Source organism: Herpailurus yagouaroundi, unplaced genomic scaffold (assembly GCF_014898765.1).
Source record: "Herpailurus yagouaroundi ecotype Mexico unplaced genomic scaffold, PumYag 28, whole genome shotgun sequence".
Classification (NCBI taxonomy): Eukaryota; Metazoa; Chordata; class Mammalia; order Carnivora; family Felidae; genus Herpailurus; species Herpailurus yagouaroundi.
In genome coordinates, this window is record NW_024412376.1 from 92,847,378 (window position 1) to 92,867,469 (window position 20,092).

General features: G+C 34.1%; 1 protein-coding gene across 5 annotated transcripts in view; it reads right to left on the reverse strand.

Annotated features, from left to right (window-relative positions):
- Positions 1-20,092, reverse strand: part of CCSER1 (coiled-coil serine rich protein 1) — a 1,345,367-nt gene that overhangs the window by 776,254 nt on the left and 549,021 nt on the right. The window lies entirely within an intron of this gene.

A 20,092-nucleotide genomic window follows, 5' to 3' on the forward strand; every position in this document is an offset into this window, starting at 1 on the left:
TCTCTGCTCCGCCCCTTGATCATTCACTCTATCTTTCTCTAAATAAATAAATAAATAAATAAGCTAAAAATAAATAAACTAAAATGGTTCTGTGGGAGTAGATTTGAAAGCTTTTTAGAAGGTGGGCTCTACCAGATATGGGTGGCATAGGAGGGAAAAATAAGAGAAGAAAGAGTAAAGAATGATATAAAGTATCTGGCAGGTCTAATGGGGTTCACCCTTACGTTCACTGCAAGTGCCATTCACTCCTGTTGAGAACAAATCTAATTTGAGGTGGAAGAATTTCAGATGAAGAAAATATAATGAGTTTAATTTTAGTGTCCCTTGTAATAGCCAACTGAAGAAATAGAGTATGAACTATTGATGTAGGAAGGTACATCTTCTACCTTCAGAAGAAAGGTATCTGGTCAGGGAGTGAAGATTTGGGAATCACTGGGATATTGATGTAGTGGAAAATCAACAGTTGAAAGATGAAAAGAAGTGACTTTGGGAAACAAACAACCAAACAAACAAAACCTGAAAATGAACAGGTTGAAAACAAGAACAGCATGGTGCCATGATAGCCAAGGCAGGGATTAACTTTAAGAAAGAGAGTGAAAAAAAAAAAAAAAAAAAAAAAAAGAAAGAAAGAGAGTGAGATCAATGGTGTTAGGTGCAACAGAGATAAATAAAGGAAGGGCTTATCAAAAAGTAAGTCGTTATTGACTTTAAGAAAGCAGTTCCAGGTGATGTGTTAGAAGCAGAATTCAGATTACAGTGGCTCAGAAGTCAACTGAATGTAGGAGAAGTAAGGAATTACCAACTATATAATTTTCAAAATATAACCTCATTCCAAGAAATGAGGAATAGTAGCTAATAGGATTGAGATGGTGTGTGCGTGTGTGTGTGTGCGTTTGTGTGTGTGTGTGTGTGTGTGTGTGCGTGCGTGTGTGTGTGTGATGGAAAAGCTTGAACAGGTTTAAAGACTGATGAAAATGATTCAGTAAGCAAGGAGAAGTTAAAAATACAAGGGTAAGAAGGAATAATTAAGGGAAGGAAATCCTTCAAGTGTTAAGAAATGAGATTCACTACATAGAAGGAGGTATGAGCTTCCCATAGGCAGAGAAGTATCCATGAACATAAGGAAATGAAATAATCTTTTGTTGATAGTGCTTCAATGATAAAGGATTCTCTTTCTAAACAACTTTATGCAACACACTGCTAAGGATTGAATGTGTCCCCTCAAAATTCATATGTTGAAGTACTAATGCCTAGTACCTCAGAACGTGACCTTGCTTGGAAATGGAGTCACTGCAGATATAATTGGTTAAAATCAGAAAATACTAGAATAGGGTAAGACCCTACTCCAACATGACTGACATCTATAAAAAGGAGGAATTTGGACACAGAGATGCGTACAAGGAGAACAGCATGTAAAGACTGGAGTTATGTTGTCACAAACCAAGGAACTACTAGAAGCTACGAGAGAGAGACCTGGAACAGATCCTTCCCTAGCAACTTCAAAGAAAATACAGCCTTGCTGACACTTTGGTCTCAGAATTCTAGCTTTCAGAACTGAGATAATACATTTCTGTTGTTTGAGCTATTCAGTTAGTGGTACTTTGTTACAGTAACCCTAAGAAATCAACACATAGACATAACGTAGTTTTCAATTGCTACACCTTCTTACAGATTATATAAAAGTAATTGAGTTTATACATAAGTTTTTAATAATTAACCAATGAGCAAATAGAAGGAAGTAGGAAAGGATGGAACAAAGAGAGTACATAAACCATGACCTTTCTCTACCATGTCTCTTAACTTCAAAGTTCTCCAAATGCTCACTTTTATTTCTAACATACGATAGTATTTGAAATGGAGGGGCTGTTAGCATATCTAACATAACAGGAGTTCTTTGTTCCTTCAGGTTATGAACATAAAGTACTCTTATCTTTGCATATTTAGTCACTGCTTGATTTCTGAGCAAGTGTAGAGGTGTAGATGTCTATTAAGTCTGTATCTGTAGCAGGAGTTCTGCCATCAGTCACACTCAATCATTCAAGTGAACAGCAGGGCTTATTGTTGTGGACTTTTAGGCAGAACACTAGGGAGACACCACCATATAATTAGGAGGCACCACCACATTCTGGCAACTTGACACTGATCAAAATGTCTTAGACAAGTTAGTCTCATCAAAGTCAAATTTGCTTTGACCGCTAATCAGTATGTGATGAAGCTCGTGGAGATAAAATTGTTCAAATTCCTTTTCACATATAATAAAAATTTGGTAAGAATAATACCATCTACAGTCATCAAGGAAAATGTAAATAAATGCCTCAATATCCACACCCCATCCTCATTCCATCCAAGCCCTGCTAGTTAAAAAGAAAAAAAAAAAAAGAAGAAAGAAAAAAGACACCTCTGACAACTAAAAATTAGTGGCCAAACCACAGATATGTATCATTATAATGTCAAAATATATAAGGCAACCGTAAGTATGCAACAATAAAAGAATTGTTATTATATGATGGTAAACCTACCCAATGAAATAATGCAATTTTGAAAAAGGATGGTTGCACAGTCTATATGGTAACATGAAAAATACATTTCTAAATTTAAACCTAAATTTTAAATTACACCTAAATATTTATTCAAAGATATTTAGCAATCACATAACCTGCTGAATCTACAGCACATGCGGTATGTTCAAAAGAAAATATTCCAAAAAAAGGAAATTCCAAACAGCCAGAGATTTTCATTTGCATACCACGAACATAATTACTAGAACGCATAGTTCACACAATAATTTTTACTATTGCACTAATCTCTTCCATCGGTTCCCCTGATGCACTTTAGCAGTTCTCCCATGTGTCCTACCACCCTTGCTTAAGGCCATGCGTCCTTCCAGCCCTGCTTCCCTTCTGCTTCTGATAAAACCTCTTGAGAATATACCTGATAAGGAACTCCCCCATCAGAGGGTAAAGAGGAAAAGAATTTAAGTAAAGACCCAAATTATTTTTAATGAATACAGAAAAAGGTAACTTTTGGATAAAAATTATATAAATACACTCCCCCAGCCTCATAAACGTAAAACTACGTGAATATTTATTTACTAGACACCAAAAACATGGAGTAAAAAGACATGCTGTCTTTGAATCCTTTTGATTCCAAGTCCTCTTTACACATAAGAAAGCAATAAAAGTTTTGTTAATTAAGCTTAAGACAGTATACAAAAACTGTTCAAAAAGATGTTATTGTAAATCTATTAAAATGTTAAGATTGTAAAAAAAAATAAATGGCAACTTATGAAAGTGTACAACTTTAACATACAGTTTTAAATGGCATTGGATGGAGATTTATTTAAAAAACAATATATTTAAAGGTGAACGGTACTTTATTTCTGTCAATAACTGTCAAGTTATTTTGCTTGAACACAGAAATTGTAGTTGTAATTCATGAGGTCTGTATTCTGCTCTTGTCACATTGAGAGATTTGCACTTTAATGGTATTATACTATCTTGAAAGTAATAGACCTTGCTGTTCACTTTGACTATGAATTTAAATATGATTTCTGTCCGTCTGTCGCTACTTTAATTTTGTCCAGCTGTGCAATACCTATCATCCTAAGAAGAGAGCCAGTCAAGTCACAGCATTATAACATAATAATAAGAAAAGGCCCGGAAAGAAAAGAAAACCTGTATTTTAAAGAAATGCAATAGCAAAGTACACAGGTAGCAAACTAGATAGGTAGTTTTCAATAGCAGGTAAATGAAGACTTTACCTAAATCATGTAGGGAGCATATAAAAGATTTATAATCTCTTGCTTCCCCAGTTTTACCCCTCCAGGTTATGAGACCCAATTGCAATTGGCAGTTGGAATCCATCTTTTTTTTTTTTCCCCCCATTTTTCCAAGCTTACTCTTTGGAACACATTGCTGTTGAAAATCAGTTGAAAAAGGAAAGCTTATTAGGATATGTAAAAAAAAGCATATGCATTTACGACAACAGGTTTAATTTTGCTTCTTGTAATCACAGTGTGCCATTAATTGTCCTTATCTGACAAACACTTTCCATTACCCAGGATGATGGGGGAAAATATAGGTTTTCTATGAATTACTCAGAGTTAGTTTTATATAAAATCATAAGCAATATGGGAAGGGTTAGACACTTGTTCACTGATATTCCAAATACTGGTATAAGAGAAAAGCCCTCTAAATTGCAGTAACTTTCAGCTTATATCTTCTCTATTAGTTCTGTCAGTCCTTAAACTGGATTAAGTTTCCACCTTCTCTAAAGCAAACGTAACAACAAACAACAACATACTTTGTGATTCCTAACTTCTATCCCTGACTTGCTCCTCCTTTGATTAATGAGATTCTTGGAAGAGCAACTACACTTATACGATCAATACCCTCATTTGCAATTTAGCCACCATGAATAAATAACTTATAATTGTTCAATCTCCCTGCCTCTGAAAACTAGTTTCCACTCTAGTCACTTAATTAAAATTGCTCTCATCAGTGTTAAGTAAAAACCTTTTTTTCAGTCCTCAGCCTGATCTATGCTTTAGAGTTGCAATACGAAATCCCTTCTTTAAAATATCTTTCTCTTGGATTTCTGCACATTTTCTCCTTGGATACTTTTCAAACTCCTTAATATTTTTTCCTTTCACTTTGCTCTTTAAAAGTTAATACTTCAAAGGTACTTTTCTGAAGACCTCACCCATCTCTCCTTAAATGCTTTACCTCAACAATTTACCATATTAACAATACCTGTAAGTTAATACTTTCCGATTTATCAGCCAAACCTCCTCCCAAATCTTCTGAAATATTGCGTCAAATTTCTAACTCCTTCCTGGAGGCTTGCCGCTTGTTATGTTCCAGGTACGTCAGACTTGAACTTTCACATCTACAGTTTTCAACCCACAGGCAACATATAGTTTCTCCTACCATTCTGGTTTCAATTAATATCACCTCTCCTATAACTTGATCAAGAAACTTGATTCCTCCTTGACTTCTTTTAACACTTTGTTAACTCCATATATTTCTGGAGTGGGTTCTGATGAGGTAGGTATCCACTGCAATTCTTTTTTTTGTTTGTTTGTTTTTTGTTTTCTTTCCTCCAGAGGTAAGAGATTTTTCTTTCCTTATATTCTTTTAAGGTTTTTCTCTCTGTCTTTGACTTTCTGCAGCTTCAATATGGTCTGTATAGGTATAGATTTCTTATAATTCTTGCTTGGAATTCTCAAGCTTCATGGGTCTGTGGTTTGATGCCTGACATTCATTTTGAAAATGTTTTAAACATTCCTTCTGCTCCATTTTCTCTCTCTCTTCTTCTATTACTCCAATTATGCACATGTTATACAATGAAACTATCTCGGAGTTATCAGATATTGTTATTTTGTTTCCGATCCTTTCTCTTTTTGTTTCATTTGGCATATCTTCAAGCTGACTGATTCCTTTCTCAGCAGTGTCTAATCCACTAATGAGCCAAGCAAAGGCATTTTTCATTTATGTCAATTTCTAGCATTTCATTTTGAATTTCTTAGTTTCCATTTCTTTGCTTACATTGCCCATTTGTTCTTGCATGGTATTTATTTATTTATTTTTCCACTAAAGCCCTTAAGATATTAATTAAAATTATTTTAAATTGCCTATGTGATAATTTCATAATCTGTGTTTGTGTGAATTAAGTTCTGCTGCTTGCTTTGTTCCTTCTTCTTCTGTTCCTTCTTCTTTTTCCCTTTTAGCATGCCTTGTAATTGTTTTGAAAGCTGGAGGTGACATATAGGGTAATAATAAGTGAGGTAAATAGTGTGAGTTGTTATGGTAATCTTGCTAAAAGTTGGCTGTGTTTAATATTTCCTATAGCTGTAGGTCCCAGAGGCCTCACATTCCTTGATGTCCTTACTTGTGTCTCCTCTGTTGTCTACTTCAATTGCTAACCTATGAACACCTTCTAATAGAGTCTGGGCTTTGCAGTTCTTTCAGCTAAAATCCACTGTATACTGGAACTCTGTGTAGGTAATTATAAGGAGTTGGGGGGGGGCAATATTCTATAATCTTATGATTAAATATCAGTCTTTTAGAGACATGTGTCTCTGGGATGATTGTGACCTTCACCAATCTGTTTTAGCTTTATTCTCCCTCCTCAGGTGAGACAGCAAGGGTAGAGAAGGCTGGAATTGGTTAAGTATACTTCACTCTCTCTGGGGACATAAAGTTTTGCCTGGAGGACATGTCTTTGTTATGGAAATTTCCTTGAGCATATTTCAAAGAGTTACTTTTCTGCCTCTCTGCCAAAACACAAGGGACTTTTATTTGGGTTCCTCACCATGAGAACCTGATGGAAATTTTAGAGGTAAGATTCATTCAAGTGTGCATCCTCTCTTAAGAATGTGGCCCCCAGGAGTTTCTGACTGTGGGGCTAGTCTACACATAGCTTCCAGCAATTCATCAAAATTACCATTTAAGTGTCCCTACCAGTATATGGCTTTAGTGGCTTCTGTTCCATGTTAATTGATTTCCAGCAGTGATTCTCTATATTTGCCTGGGGTGGTAATTTGCTCTGTGGCCTTATGTCTTAGTTCTTTGATAAGCCCAAGAAAAGTTGTTAGTTTCAGTTCCTTCAGTTTTCTTTGCTGTTGTAAAAACCAGAAGTGATGACTCCCAAACTCTTTTCCTGTTGGAACTGAAACCAGAAGTCTCTACCCATGACTTATCTTCTCACATTCCAAAAACAACTGACTCCAACATTTCTTTAATTCATTCCCTTTCTTCATTTCCATTCCCATCACCATTGCTTTAATTCAGACCTTTATGTCTGGTTAGAATTCTTCTGGTGTCTCAGAAATGCTCTCCTTGCCTTTGTTTCAACACAAAGGAAGAGAACCTTAATCGAGTTTTTTTTTTTTATGTATATTTATCTCCCTAATATACGTAAGCTCTCTTGAGAGGATAGAAACCGTATTTTATCTTTGCACATCACAAATCATCTAGCCCAGTGGCTTTCACAGAGGAGTTTTGTAAATATCAATTAAATGAATGGACGGATGGGCAAAGCATCTACTATCCTATGCACTGTTAGTGCTGCTTTAGTAGAAAAAAATTAGGCTGAAATTTGAAGTTAAAATTGATTTTGATATTCTTAGATTAGCCCAGAAATTCTTTAAGAGAAGATATTTTGCCCACAAATATATTCCACTAATGATGCCAGTAGCTGCCTCCTGGTGGTATTCTAATTAACAATTCAATGAAGGCAGGACAGGAAATGTGCTGTATAATCAGGACTCTGGAGATATATATATTTAATCCTAGACAATTCATCCCTTAATGCTCAAGAAAGCATTTATCAGGAAATAATTTTACTGCTTTTCGCAGCATTAAAGCCATCTAGGAGAACACTTTATAATAGGAATGTTCTTTCTCTTATTTTTTCTTTGCCATATCTGGCATTTAACACACTGCTTTGGTTTTCACCATTCTTTTCAATATGATTTCAAGTTTTTTGTAAGGTACATCACAATCATTATTCTATCTTTCATAAGTAAATTGAAATAGAAAATAGAAATAGAAAAGATAAGTGACTTGCTCAAGGCAAACACAAAAGTTATCAACAGAGCTAAAACAAAACACTGTCAAATATTTTAATAACAAAACCCACAATTTCATACTTACAATAGCTATAGAAAACTGAGAAAAGTGGTCATTTTTATTTTTCCTGATGTCTAAAGTCAAGATTGCCTAACACATAAAGATATTATTTTTAATGAACACAGAAAATAATTCTACAAAACCCCTATTGTTTTTAGCCTCATATGGAAAGCAAACAGTTTAACTAGTTTTATTATTAGAGAAATTCAGAAAAAAAACTCATCTAACTTTAACTTCTAAAATAAGGGAAGACTGCCGGGGTGCCTCGGTGGTTCAGTCAGTTGAGTGTCCGACTTTGGCTCAGCTCATGATCTTGCAGTTCATGGGTGGGTTTGAGCATCCCCCTGCATTGGGCTCTGTGCTGACAGCTCAGAGCCTGGAGCCTGCTTCAGATTCCTGTCCCCCTTTCTCTTTGCTCCTCCCTTGTTCACACTCTGTCTCTCTCTTTCAAAAATAAATAAATATTATTTTTTTAAATAAGAAATAAAATAAATAAAAATGAAATAAGGGAAGACTGCCTACTTAATTCCATGTGCAGTATAGCATCATTTCATTAGATGTGATTTTATAGAAACCCTATGAATTAGGTAATATTACTGAGATTTTACAGGAGAGCAGAGTGGCTCAGAGAAACCCCCACAGCCAAGATTGCACAGTCATACATACATCACAAAGGAGGTTTCCACACTACATGCTTGCTGAATGACTAATTTCTGAGTTGAGGTTAAGACCTGGTTCTATAGATAATAAACAGTGTTATGAGGAATACTCTTTCTATTCAAGATTCCAAGAGTTCAGGATCTCTTGATGTTCACACATATTTAGAAAGAGTGATACTTCAGTGAATTGAGGTTATCCTTATAAAGTATTTCAATGCATAACAAGGGAGTGTTCCTGGGCAAAGAACCTTCTTTATCATCTGTCTTGCTTATAGAAACTCCATAAGTTCAACGTTATTTTAGGAGAATCACTTGAATGAATATCAGCAACATGTAGAAACCTACTCTCCTTTAACACTTTTCCTTTAAGATACAGGCTGAAAAACTCCTTCCTCCATTGCCCTCATTTTCAACTTTTGAATAAATCAACTACTGGTGGATAATCCAAGTCTCTTTAACACTGGGTCCCCATTTGACACTGGTCAGGGAAAGTTTTTAGATTTCTCTAGAGCATACATCCTGCCAGTACAATAAAAACAAATGACTATATTTGTACTTCTACTATCTCAGCATTTTGCTTGAATTATAAAGAACAAGGGAATGGAGGTTCTTAGACTTTATTTTGACAAGTTTTTAGTTGGGATATGACGCTTAGTAGATGTATAACATATGCATAAAGCTAGAAGAATGGTTGGCAATATAAAGGGAGAGGATAAAGCTGTAAGAGAGTCAGTGAGGATGCCAATTAGGAGTCTACTACAATGCTACAGGAAAGAGATAACAGCATATCTAACTGAATTGGTAATAGTGGACCTGAATTACAAATTTGTCCTAAGTCTTCTAAGAAAATGCTCAACTACAATCGGAAGCAGTTTTTACCAAGTATTAATGCACTTGATTCTAAAAATACGTAATTGCAGCGGCACCTGGGTGGCTCAGTCTGGTAAGCATCTGACTTCACCTCAGATCAGGACCTCATGGCTCATGATTTCAAGCCCTGCATCTGGCTCTGTGCTGATAGCTCAGAGCCTGGAGCCTACTTTGGATTCTGGGTCTCCCTCTCTCTGCCCCTCCCCTGCTCATGCTCTGTCTGTCTCTCTCTCAAAAATGAATAAACATTTAAAAAATACACAATTGCAAATTAATTCACTGCGGTTTAATAATTTCAAAACTCAACCAAGAACTTCTAACCCTGTATCTTAAGGGAACAGGAATCTTGAAGAATGCAGGGCTCCCTCTAGCTTACATGTGGTATCCCACATGAAGTTCACCAGTCTCCTTGCAGAAGAGTGCTCCCTCTCCAAATCGAAGACAGAATATAGGAAACAATATGTCATCCCAGGGGTGTTGGTTTTGGAAATAACATGTGTTTTGTTTTGTTTTATTTTGTTTTGTTTTAATTTGTTTGTTGGTTTGGTTTCTGTTTCTACAAGAATGCAGTTCAAAAAATATACTGGTATTTAATGGAGAACTTGATTACAATAAATTTTGCTTCTTACATATTTTTATAGCAAGGCTTATTTAAAATCTTCCAGCAAGAGATAACATGTATCCCTGCACTCATGCACATCTTACTTTCAAACTAATCTTCTACAATGTATTTTTCAAATGTTTGAATTGTGTTTCTTTCTATTGGGGAACTTATGAATACAGAGATACAATATAAATCTTCCTATCATAGTCTTTCAATTGTCAGTAGTGTGTAAAATACAGATTCAACAAATTAACTTTTGTTAGACCTGAATGTTCTACTTCCCACAGTAGCAACTTTAAGCAGAACAGTGTTCAAGATAATATGAGTTGTACTATTATTAGGCAAAAAAACGATGCTTATATTTTAGAGAAAACTCTATGAAAATAGTCTAACAAATGTATTCAATTATGAGATAGTGGACTGTCTTCCTTTTTTCAGCCAAGATATTAAACCAAAAGAATAAGAAAACGTTTAAAGGAAAGGAGAATTATTACTAAAAGAAGCAGTTAACATTTATTTTGCTTTAATTGCATGTCAGGCACTTTGGATACATCGTCTCATTTAACCCTTCCAATAACACTGGGCTAGGAACTTGTATTTTGCGATTAAACATTGAGAAACTAATGCTTTAAATGTCTAAATCATGTACTCAGTCTTCTAGAACTATCTTCTAATAGTGTTAGGTGTGTTTGGCTCCAAGGTCTTGATCTTTTAGTATGTTGCTATAAAACATCTGTAATATGCCCAACAGTCTTGGGTGTTTTAAACACATTTTAGTTAGCACAACAATTCTAATGAGAAGATACTAATATCTATGTTGACCAGAGAAGAAAACTGAAATTCAGAGAGGCTTAAATACATCTTACAATGCCACACACCTAAGTAGTGGACAAAGATAAGCAATGGAGTTTTCACTCGAACCTATCCATTTTGATATCAGAGCAACTATCCTAGCTCCAGATTATGCAAGATGAATACCAGAAACACTGACAAATTAGCAGGAGAAAACTCAGTATGGGAGGAGGGTTCGGAAGGGCTGGGAGAGAGGTCTTAGAGCTCAACAGGTTATGTGTACAGGTACTTTTAAAGGTGTCTATTACAGGAGAGATTTATTGATTGATTAACCCATTCATATTGTTTTCAGCACATACTTTTTAAGTGCCTACCATGTGCCAGACACTGAGAAGATAGTGTTCAAAGAAATAAGCTTCCAGTTGAGAACCCAGAGGACTAAGTGAACCAAGGCTTATGGGGGAGCGGGGGCAAGATGAAGAAAATGAAGAAACAGAAATACGTGAGGTACTCAGTTAACACCTAAAATGAACATTAAAAGCCTTTGTCATTTACTACCTGTTTGATCTTTTGGAAACTTCTTAACATCTTAGTACTTCAGTTTCCTCACACAAAAAATGAGAAAAATATTGGTGCTTAATTTATATGGTTGCTGTAAACGATAAAATGAGCGGTGAAGAGTAATGTGTGTTAATACATATAAATCATTTAAAGGACTGCCTGACTTCTAAGTACTCAATAAATATTAGTATTAGGCACTTGATAAATTCTGGATGTTATGGCGATGAGTCGTGCTTCCTAGTAACATTAAAGCACATTCCCAAAGTTTACTCACGGTACAGCTAGCTCTTAACAGGTCTTACTAATCAGATCTACTAACTAGAGCAAGTCTTTTTCAAACACAGGATTTCTGTTCAAAACACGGTCAACTGGAGCTCTGATTTTCCTAAAATTCTTACTTAGTTTTCTATGATCTTCAAGATACCTTTTAAGAAATTCACTTCTCTTAGTAAGACTGACACACAACATTCCTCTGCGCAGCAGCATGTCTCTTGTGCCTTAGAAACTATAGGCAGATCCACCAGCTTTGTAAAAATATGAGTGCTGGAAAAATGTTAAGGACATATAACAGAAAACCTATGTCCTTGATATCGGAAAAATTGAACTGGGATTAAAAAGGGAAATTGTTTTACCTCACACAGTACAATATTTTGAATTGTATTAAAAGTTACTTAAAACACATGTACTATAAGTAGCACTTTCGGCACTTTAGAATGCACTGCTCTAGCTTAATCTCCACATTTTACACATGAATGTACCAAATTAGATGCTGTGTAAATTACTTTCTCAAGACCATGATGCTAGATAATGGAGGAATCTGTACCAAAAGCCCTTCTTCTGATTGTTGTTCAAGCATGGAACCAATTCATCATCACATACAGTGGCAACTGGCCACCACAGTTATAGGTAATCCCAGATTGGGAGACAATTTACTCAGGATAGGTTCACTACACCTATACCTACAAAGGTCAAGCTTTAAAACAACTGTTTTATGAAGGAACATAGAAAATCAAACCTCAACTTCTCTAAAAAAAATAAGAAATATTAGCTAAAAATTTGTAAATGAAAATAATTTTAAATATGTTAATTCCATAAATTAAAATGTGCCTATTTTCCAGTAACCCATTACACACATTCCATATTAATTTTGAGATGTATATGTTTCTATTTAACTTCTTAAGGCAGAAATTCACATGTGTATCATAGTAGCGATGAGCTTCAGAATGGAAACTGCTAGATTTTTAAAACACCAAATTATAATGAAAATAGAATAAATCACACTCTACTCAAAAATATATTTTCTTATTATTCACATTTGTAGTTCAGAAATTGTCTGTCCATGTGGTACATTTCATGACCTTATCTCTTTGACAGTAAAGTTATTTCTAGAACAATAGGTCTACATTGCCAAACTATTTGTAACTGAACAGAATAATAATTCTTATGTTGTTTCATTGGGCACCTCATACATTTGGATAAGAGTTAATAAAAAAAATTATTATTATGTTTTGACATTTTGAGCAGACACTCTACCTCTCTCTGGAGAGGAAGCAGGCTGTGTTTTTATTACTTGATCTCAAGTATTCAATTCATCATTCTCATGTGATCTCTAGAAAAAAATATGGAGTAGGTTCACTCAATTTTAGTCTTCAAGGTGCTGAAGAGTTATTATTAAACAATGAATCATTTTTCTTTTGTTAAATCAATTATAGGAGAACTCAAATAGAAAAGGATCTTGCCAATAAGTAATCCAGGCAGTGTTTAGATGCTATACATTTCATTTAATCCACTGATCAGCAATTTGTAATTTTTAACTTAAATCCACAAAGCCTTCTTTGATTCTGTAATAGGTGTATATTTTTTCTGGCTGAGACTTTTACTCTTACATACAGGTCCTATCAATGGACTTTTCTGAATAAGAGTGGTTGAGATTAATGAGCTTATTATAATTCATTAGAAAGTGGTATGTGGATGACTGCCTACTTTAATTAGTTTTATTACTGTAGGAAATTGTTTCATATGCCAGGCTCATCACCAAGCACGCCTGGAAAACATTAGAGCAGTAATCAGACTTGATATGAGGTACCTTTCATTAGGCAGTATGGCTAATGGCACTTATAATGAACAAGGAGGGCATTAAAAAGACGGACATGACAACATCTAGCAAAAAGGAATTTATCAGGTAAACTATTTTTGTGAAGCAGAATGCAAAGTATACTACTTCAAAATACTGTTGTGGCATACAGGGTACAAGATTCATAATTACAGCAAAAGATTTAAGTATCTCGGGTTCCTCTAACAGATCTCAGTGCAAATTTTCTATCATTCATATATTATCATGAAAATGTTAGTAATCAGATCTAGTCACAAAGTAAGCCCTCAGATGATATTTCTTAACCATCACCACCTATAGGAATAATACACCTATCACTTGGATCAAATAAAAAAAAAAATCAAGTCACAATCTGAAAGAAGCAAATCTACACCAACCATGAGATCATGACCTAGGCTGAAATCAAGTCAGACACTTAACTGATTGGGCTACCCAGGCACTCCTAAAAATATTATTATTATTTTTTTTAATGTTCTAAAAAATGTTATACCTATTTTCAAAACTAACCTTATAAACACTTCACATTTAAGATTTTGGCCTTATATAAATATTAGAAGTTACACCTTATAAACTAACTAGAACATAAAGAATATACTATTCACCCCTATGTGGTCTCACTCCTAAAGTATTTATACCATTCATAATCTACTAACTTTTATTTTACCATATCTTGTTAGGTAGTGTTTAGGAAGCACAACTCTCATCTCACTGATCAAGAAATGAACATTATTACGTTTTTACATATATTGAGAGAATGTCAAAGTTTCTGACGATCCAATCTAACCTTTAATTTTAAGAGTATGTTATTTCAATATTTAGAATTATTCCTCCAAATATGCAGGCTTTATACTCAAGATATTCTAATTTTTCATCTGCTATTGCAGAAATGATATTATAGTACTTTCAGGGAAGGAAGTGCAATTTCCAGCCCCTCCTCTAATGTAGTTTGTTTGTTTTTACCAGAAATATTCTAAGTATAAAGCATTATAGTTCAATAAGCTATCGATTAGCAGCAAATGCAGAAAATACCAGAAGCAATTCTTCCATTCAATATAGATGTCATCTATGTTAGATAAAGTCTAACTTTAAAAACACTGTGGATGAGGTGGGAAGGCATCTAACTGTATCCACCTGTTCCTGAGTAGTCTTAGTAAAACAACAACAGACAAACCTAACCATCATCCCTAACAGTAACAGACACAACGTGTAGATCAGATCTAAATCTGATTTAAGTGCCCTAAAAAAGTTGCCAAGGTTTACCAGTAGTTTTCAAAATTATATTGTAAATATTCTGATTTCCTAGTCTATAACATTGATTCAACATACAAGTCTGCCATCTGTTGCTTTTATTAAAGGCAAAAGCATCATAGAATTAAACAATGTATATCCTGAAAATTAAGATCATCAGTGTTAGAAATGTTTGTCCATTGTGTGGTCACTTAAAAAAAGATTACTCCTTTTGGATTAAATTTCATTTTGTTTGCAGTAGATTACTGATTAGTGAGTATGGTGGATATAAAAACTTGGGAGGAAAAAGAACATTTTTTTTTTGAGTCATAAAAGGAAAGGATCTTCACAAAAGATACTTAATAGATAACATCATTTTTTAACACAATAAAAAAGCCTACTTTTCTTTAAGAGGAAATCAATTTTAACAGACAAGTCTCAGTAATTCTGCCAGGATGTTCTTGAGATTAGAGAATGATTTGAGGCTTCATTTTATCTGCTACACCACAACTCAAATGTTTGAAAACTACAATAACTTAAACCAAAGCATAGAAACATTTTCAAGTAAAAAAGCAGTCTGGTGATTGATTGACCAATGTGCCATTAAAAAAAAAAAAAGTATAATTCCTTCTCAATTTTTCAAATGAGAGTGAAATATTTTCATTTTGTTGCAAGAAGTCTTTTCTGTGACAATCTTTGCTTTTTAGCATATATAAAGGTCATCAATGAATAATAAACATATATCTGGTAAGTCAATCATCATTAAAAACTGATCTTAATTCTAGTAATGAATAGTAATTAATATGAAGTTTGCTATATGTTTTTCTTATATTATATATATGTGTATATACACATATACACACAAATTTATGTATCTCACATCTCCCTTATCCATTTGTCTATCGATGGAGACTTAAATTGCTTTCATATCTTGGCTATTGTATATGATGCTGCAGTAAATATAGGGGTGCATAATCTTTTCAAATTAGTGTTTTGTTTTCTTTGGGTAAAGAATAGGAGACAAAGGAGGACATCACATAATGATAAAGGAATCAATCCAACAAGATTGATGTAATAATCACAGAGATATGAAAATGGAAATAAATCACAAGAAAAAAAACTGGAAAAAGCACAAATATGTGGGGGCTAAACAACATGATACAAAATAATCAACAAAGCAGTCAAAGAAGAAATTATAAAGAAAATACATGGAGACAAATGATAATGAAAACACAACTATCCAAAATCTTTGGGGCACAAAGAAGGGAAATCTAAGAGAGAATATATAGTAATACAGACTTACCTTAAGAAACAAGAAAAGTTCAAATAGACAATCTAACCTTAAACCTATAGGAACTAGAAAAAGAAGAACAAAAAAGCCTAAGGTGAGTAGAAGGAAGGAAATAATGAAGATCAAAGCTGAAATAAATAATGTAGATTAACTATCAATAGAAAACAATCAATGATACCAAGAGCTTGTTCTTTGAAAAAGTAAACAAAATTGGCAATTCTCGGCCAGACTCATCAGAAAGAAAAAAAGAAAAAAAAAAAGAAAGTACCCAAATAAAATCAGAAATGAGAGACAGGTAACAACTGATGCCACAGAAATATAAAAGATTGTAAGAGAATGCTAAAAAAATTATATGCCAACAAATTGGACAACCTAGAACTAGAAGAAAAAAATAAATTCCTAAAAACACACAATCTTCCAAAACTGAATTAGGAAGAAACAGAAAAATCTAAACTGACAGATTACTAGTAATGGAATTGAACTGGTAATAAAAACAAACAAACAAACAAAACTATGAAAAGTCCAAAACCAGATGGATTCACAGGTGAATTCTGTCAAATATTTAAACAAGAGTTAATACTTATTATCTACTTCTTTGTTTTTTATTGCATGACATTTTCTCAAAAAATTTTTTTATTTGGTAAAAAGGTTTCAACACTATATCTCTCTCTGGTGGGAGGAAAAGAAAGAATAAGATGAACAAATAATAGATTTTAATTTTTTACCAAATCAACTATAAATTTGTATGATGTTACAGTGGGTAAATTAAAAAATATATATTTTCATTTAAGAACACCCGTCTCTGCATAAAAATTTGATTATTCAATGTTACTTAAAGGAAAATAAATGATTATCAAATCATTAGTAAGCAAAATAACAATTGTGTATTACAAATCAAATAAATTTAATTCTTTAAACACTGCATGACAAATTTAATAAATCAAACTAATAGCCTTAGATTAACATATTTTATAAATAAACAAGTATTAGAAATGAAAAATATTTCATATTTTAATTATAATGTAGAGATTTTATCTTAAAGGTAAGAATGTTATGGACTGAATGGTTGTATTCGCTTCAAATTCGTATCTTGAAGTCTTAACCACAAATGTGATGGTATTTGTAGGGTGAGCCTCCAAAATTAGGAACCCTAATTAGGGTTAGATGAGGTCATGAGGGTGGGGCCCTCATAATGGCATTAGTGTCCTTCTAAGAAGCAGAGAAACCAACACACACACACACACACACACACACACACACACACACACACAGCTTACATGTGCATGTGTATGTGTACTCTCTCTCTTCCTCCCTCCTTCTGTCTTCCTCTCTTTCATACACCCTCCCCCCTTCCCTCCTTTGCTCCCTTTCTACCTGCCTTGTAAGAATGCAATGAGACTCTCTGCAAGCCAGGAAAGACCCTCACATGAAACCAAATTTTTTGGCACCTTGCTTTTGGACTTCCTAGCCTCCAAAACTGTAAGAAATAAGTATCTGTTGTTTAAGCCACTCAGTATGTGGTATTTAGTTGTAGCAGCCCCAGCTAAGATAAAAACCAACAGGAGTGATAGGATAATTTATGTAAATATTAGCAGCATATAAGTACTCTAAAATTATAGCTATGTAAAAGGTTGAATAACCAATAATGCACTAAACATTCCATAGCTATATTTATGATAGCAAAAGTAGTCCCACAAAAAAATTAATTTTTGTATTTGCAGGATAATTAGAAGGTTCTGAATGGATTTTTTAAAAAAGCAGGTTCTTGCCACTAGCATTTTTCTTTTGAAACAAATGAAAAACATCAAAACTGCTATTTTCATAACATAAGTGAATAGATTTCATCTGCATTATTATGACTTACTTGGTCAATTCAGACTTTCAGTAAATGAGCAAAAAATTTCATTTGACTATGTCAAGAACTCGATTTGCCACTGCATATGGTTGTTTTGAGTGTGTACATATGTGAAAAAAGAAAAAAAAGACAGCATGTGAGAAAAAACAAGTGAAATAACTGATATGAGAGGAAAAGAGAGGGCATCAGTGAAAGAGATGTGGAGAAGGAGAGAATGAAACAAAGATAACGAAGACAGTGACTGGTCTACTGGATCAGGTAACCACTGAGCACACTAAAGGATAACAAATAAATAATAATTAATATAAGGAATGTAACATGCTTTGAGGTTTTCCCCTAATTATTTGAGGATAATATTAAAATACTGAAGATTTTGTTTGATAACTCATTCTTTGATATATATCTTATTGTTGAACTACTGATCTAAATAACCCATGACCAGTCTAAAAATGGTAATTTTAGAGAGTGTGTGTGCAAGCGTGGGTATTGGGGCAGGGGAGGGGCAGAGGAAGAAAGAGAATCCTAAGCAGACTCCACGTTCAGCACAAAGCCCAATACGGGGCTCAATGCCATAACCGTGGGATCATGACCTGAGCTGACTTTAGAGCTGGACACTTAATCAACAACCACCCAAGTGTCCTAAAGGTAATTCTTATATGCCCTAATTTTTCTTTTTTTAATTGCAGTTTTTAACTTTCCATTCTCATTATTTAGTAGCAAACATTTATTGAGTGCTGTATTATCTGTAACTGTGTAACAAGTTAAATAGAACAAATATCTGTCGTCTCAGGAATCTGAGTGTCCTTCAGCTGGGTGTTGTGACTTAGGTCTTTTGAGGTTGTAATCAAGATGTAAGCCAGGGCTGTAGTCTTCTCCAGTATAGACTGACGGAAGATCTATTATCTCATGTGGGTGCCCTCATAGATCTGTGTCAAGGCATGGACGTCTTCCTCTGGGCAAGTGACCCAAAGGAGAGTGAAAAAGAGTATCTCAGAAAGGTAACCTGCATACGAATTATCTAATATATCATACAGCTTTGTAAAAAAGGATATATATTTTTTACAGTACTCTAGTTAATGACACCCACTAAGACATTTACAAAATAGCAGCCTTTTGAGTTTACTAAGTTAGAATGATCATTTGGTTTAGCTCAGCATCAGCAAACTGGAATTCAACTGATCCCTAGGGAGAAAACACATCATCGGCAATTTTCAAAGCAGAAGAACTAATTGTTTAAAACTGTGGAATTACTTACATCATTAAAGAAATGGCAAGTCCAAAGTTCACATACGATCATATTATGATGCCTTCCACTTAAAAATAAAGAAAGAAAACAGAAAAAGAAAAGAAAGAACAAACAAAAAGGTTTGTTCTACATTTGCATTTTGCTTCTTCGAATTGTGAATGGTTCCACTATGGCTGAATTATTTTCAGGTTAGTTTATTTTACTGTACCTTAGATATATACTTATATTAAATATAGGAACACAGAAAAGCAGAAAAATGATTTTGGTGCATACCACATTCTTCTAAATATCCTCCTGTGAAATCAGTCCAGAAAGCTCTACAGAGCAAATATGGTAATGTTAAGATAATGACTATCATATGCATTTTTAAAAATTTGAATGATGCCCAGAGCCTCTATTAGGTAGCTGGACACCATTCTCTAGTCAGATAAACAGCACTTGCTCAGTAGCACAATCACATTCAACAGGTAATTCTTCTTAAGTTGAACTGAGTGCTAAGGTAGTGATAAATTGCTTTGGCTCACATTTCATGTGAGCTCTAATGCACAAAATCTAAGGGTACTTAGACCTCATAAATGTTTTATATCCTTACACTGTCCCTACTTCTGGAACAGTGAAGAGAAACTAAATATGAGTTACTGTCAGAATTTGTTAACAGAATGGGGTGCCAGGGTGGCTCATTCGGTTAAGTGTCTGACTTCAGTTCAGGTCATGATCTTGCAGTTTGCGAGTTTGAGCCCCGCGTCGGGCTCTGTGCTGACATCTCAGAGCCTGGAGGCTGCTTCAGATTCTGCATCTCCTCCTGGCTCTGCCCCTCCCATGCTCATGCTCTTCCTCTCTCTCTGTCTCTCAATAACAAATAAACATTAAAAAAATTAAAAAAAAAAGAATTTGTTAACAGAAGAAATCCAGCAAAAAAAAAAAAAAATAAATAAAAATAAAAAGAAACTCCATTAAAATATATATGTGTGTGTATAAAATTGAGTTTTAATACTAAGTGGCATTTATCACATAATGACAAGATCAGTTTGATTATGATTTGCCTCATATTCTTTGTATGCAATTTATTGCATATAGGTAATATATTCAAATAAAAGATAAATTTTTGTTTGCACATTCACATATTTCACTGCTCTTTACTTAGTTGTACCTAGTGTTACTTAATGCCCATTATCCTAAAAATCTCAGTTGTAAATTAAAAACTTTGCATAAAGAACATTTTACATGAACTGTGAAAAACTAT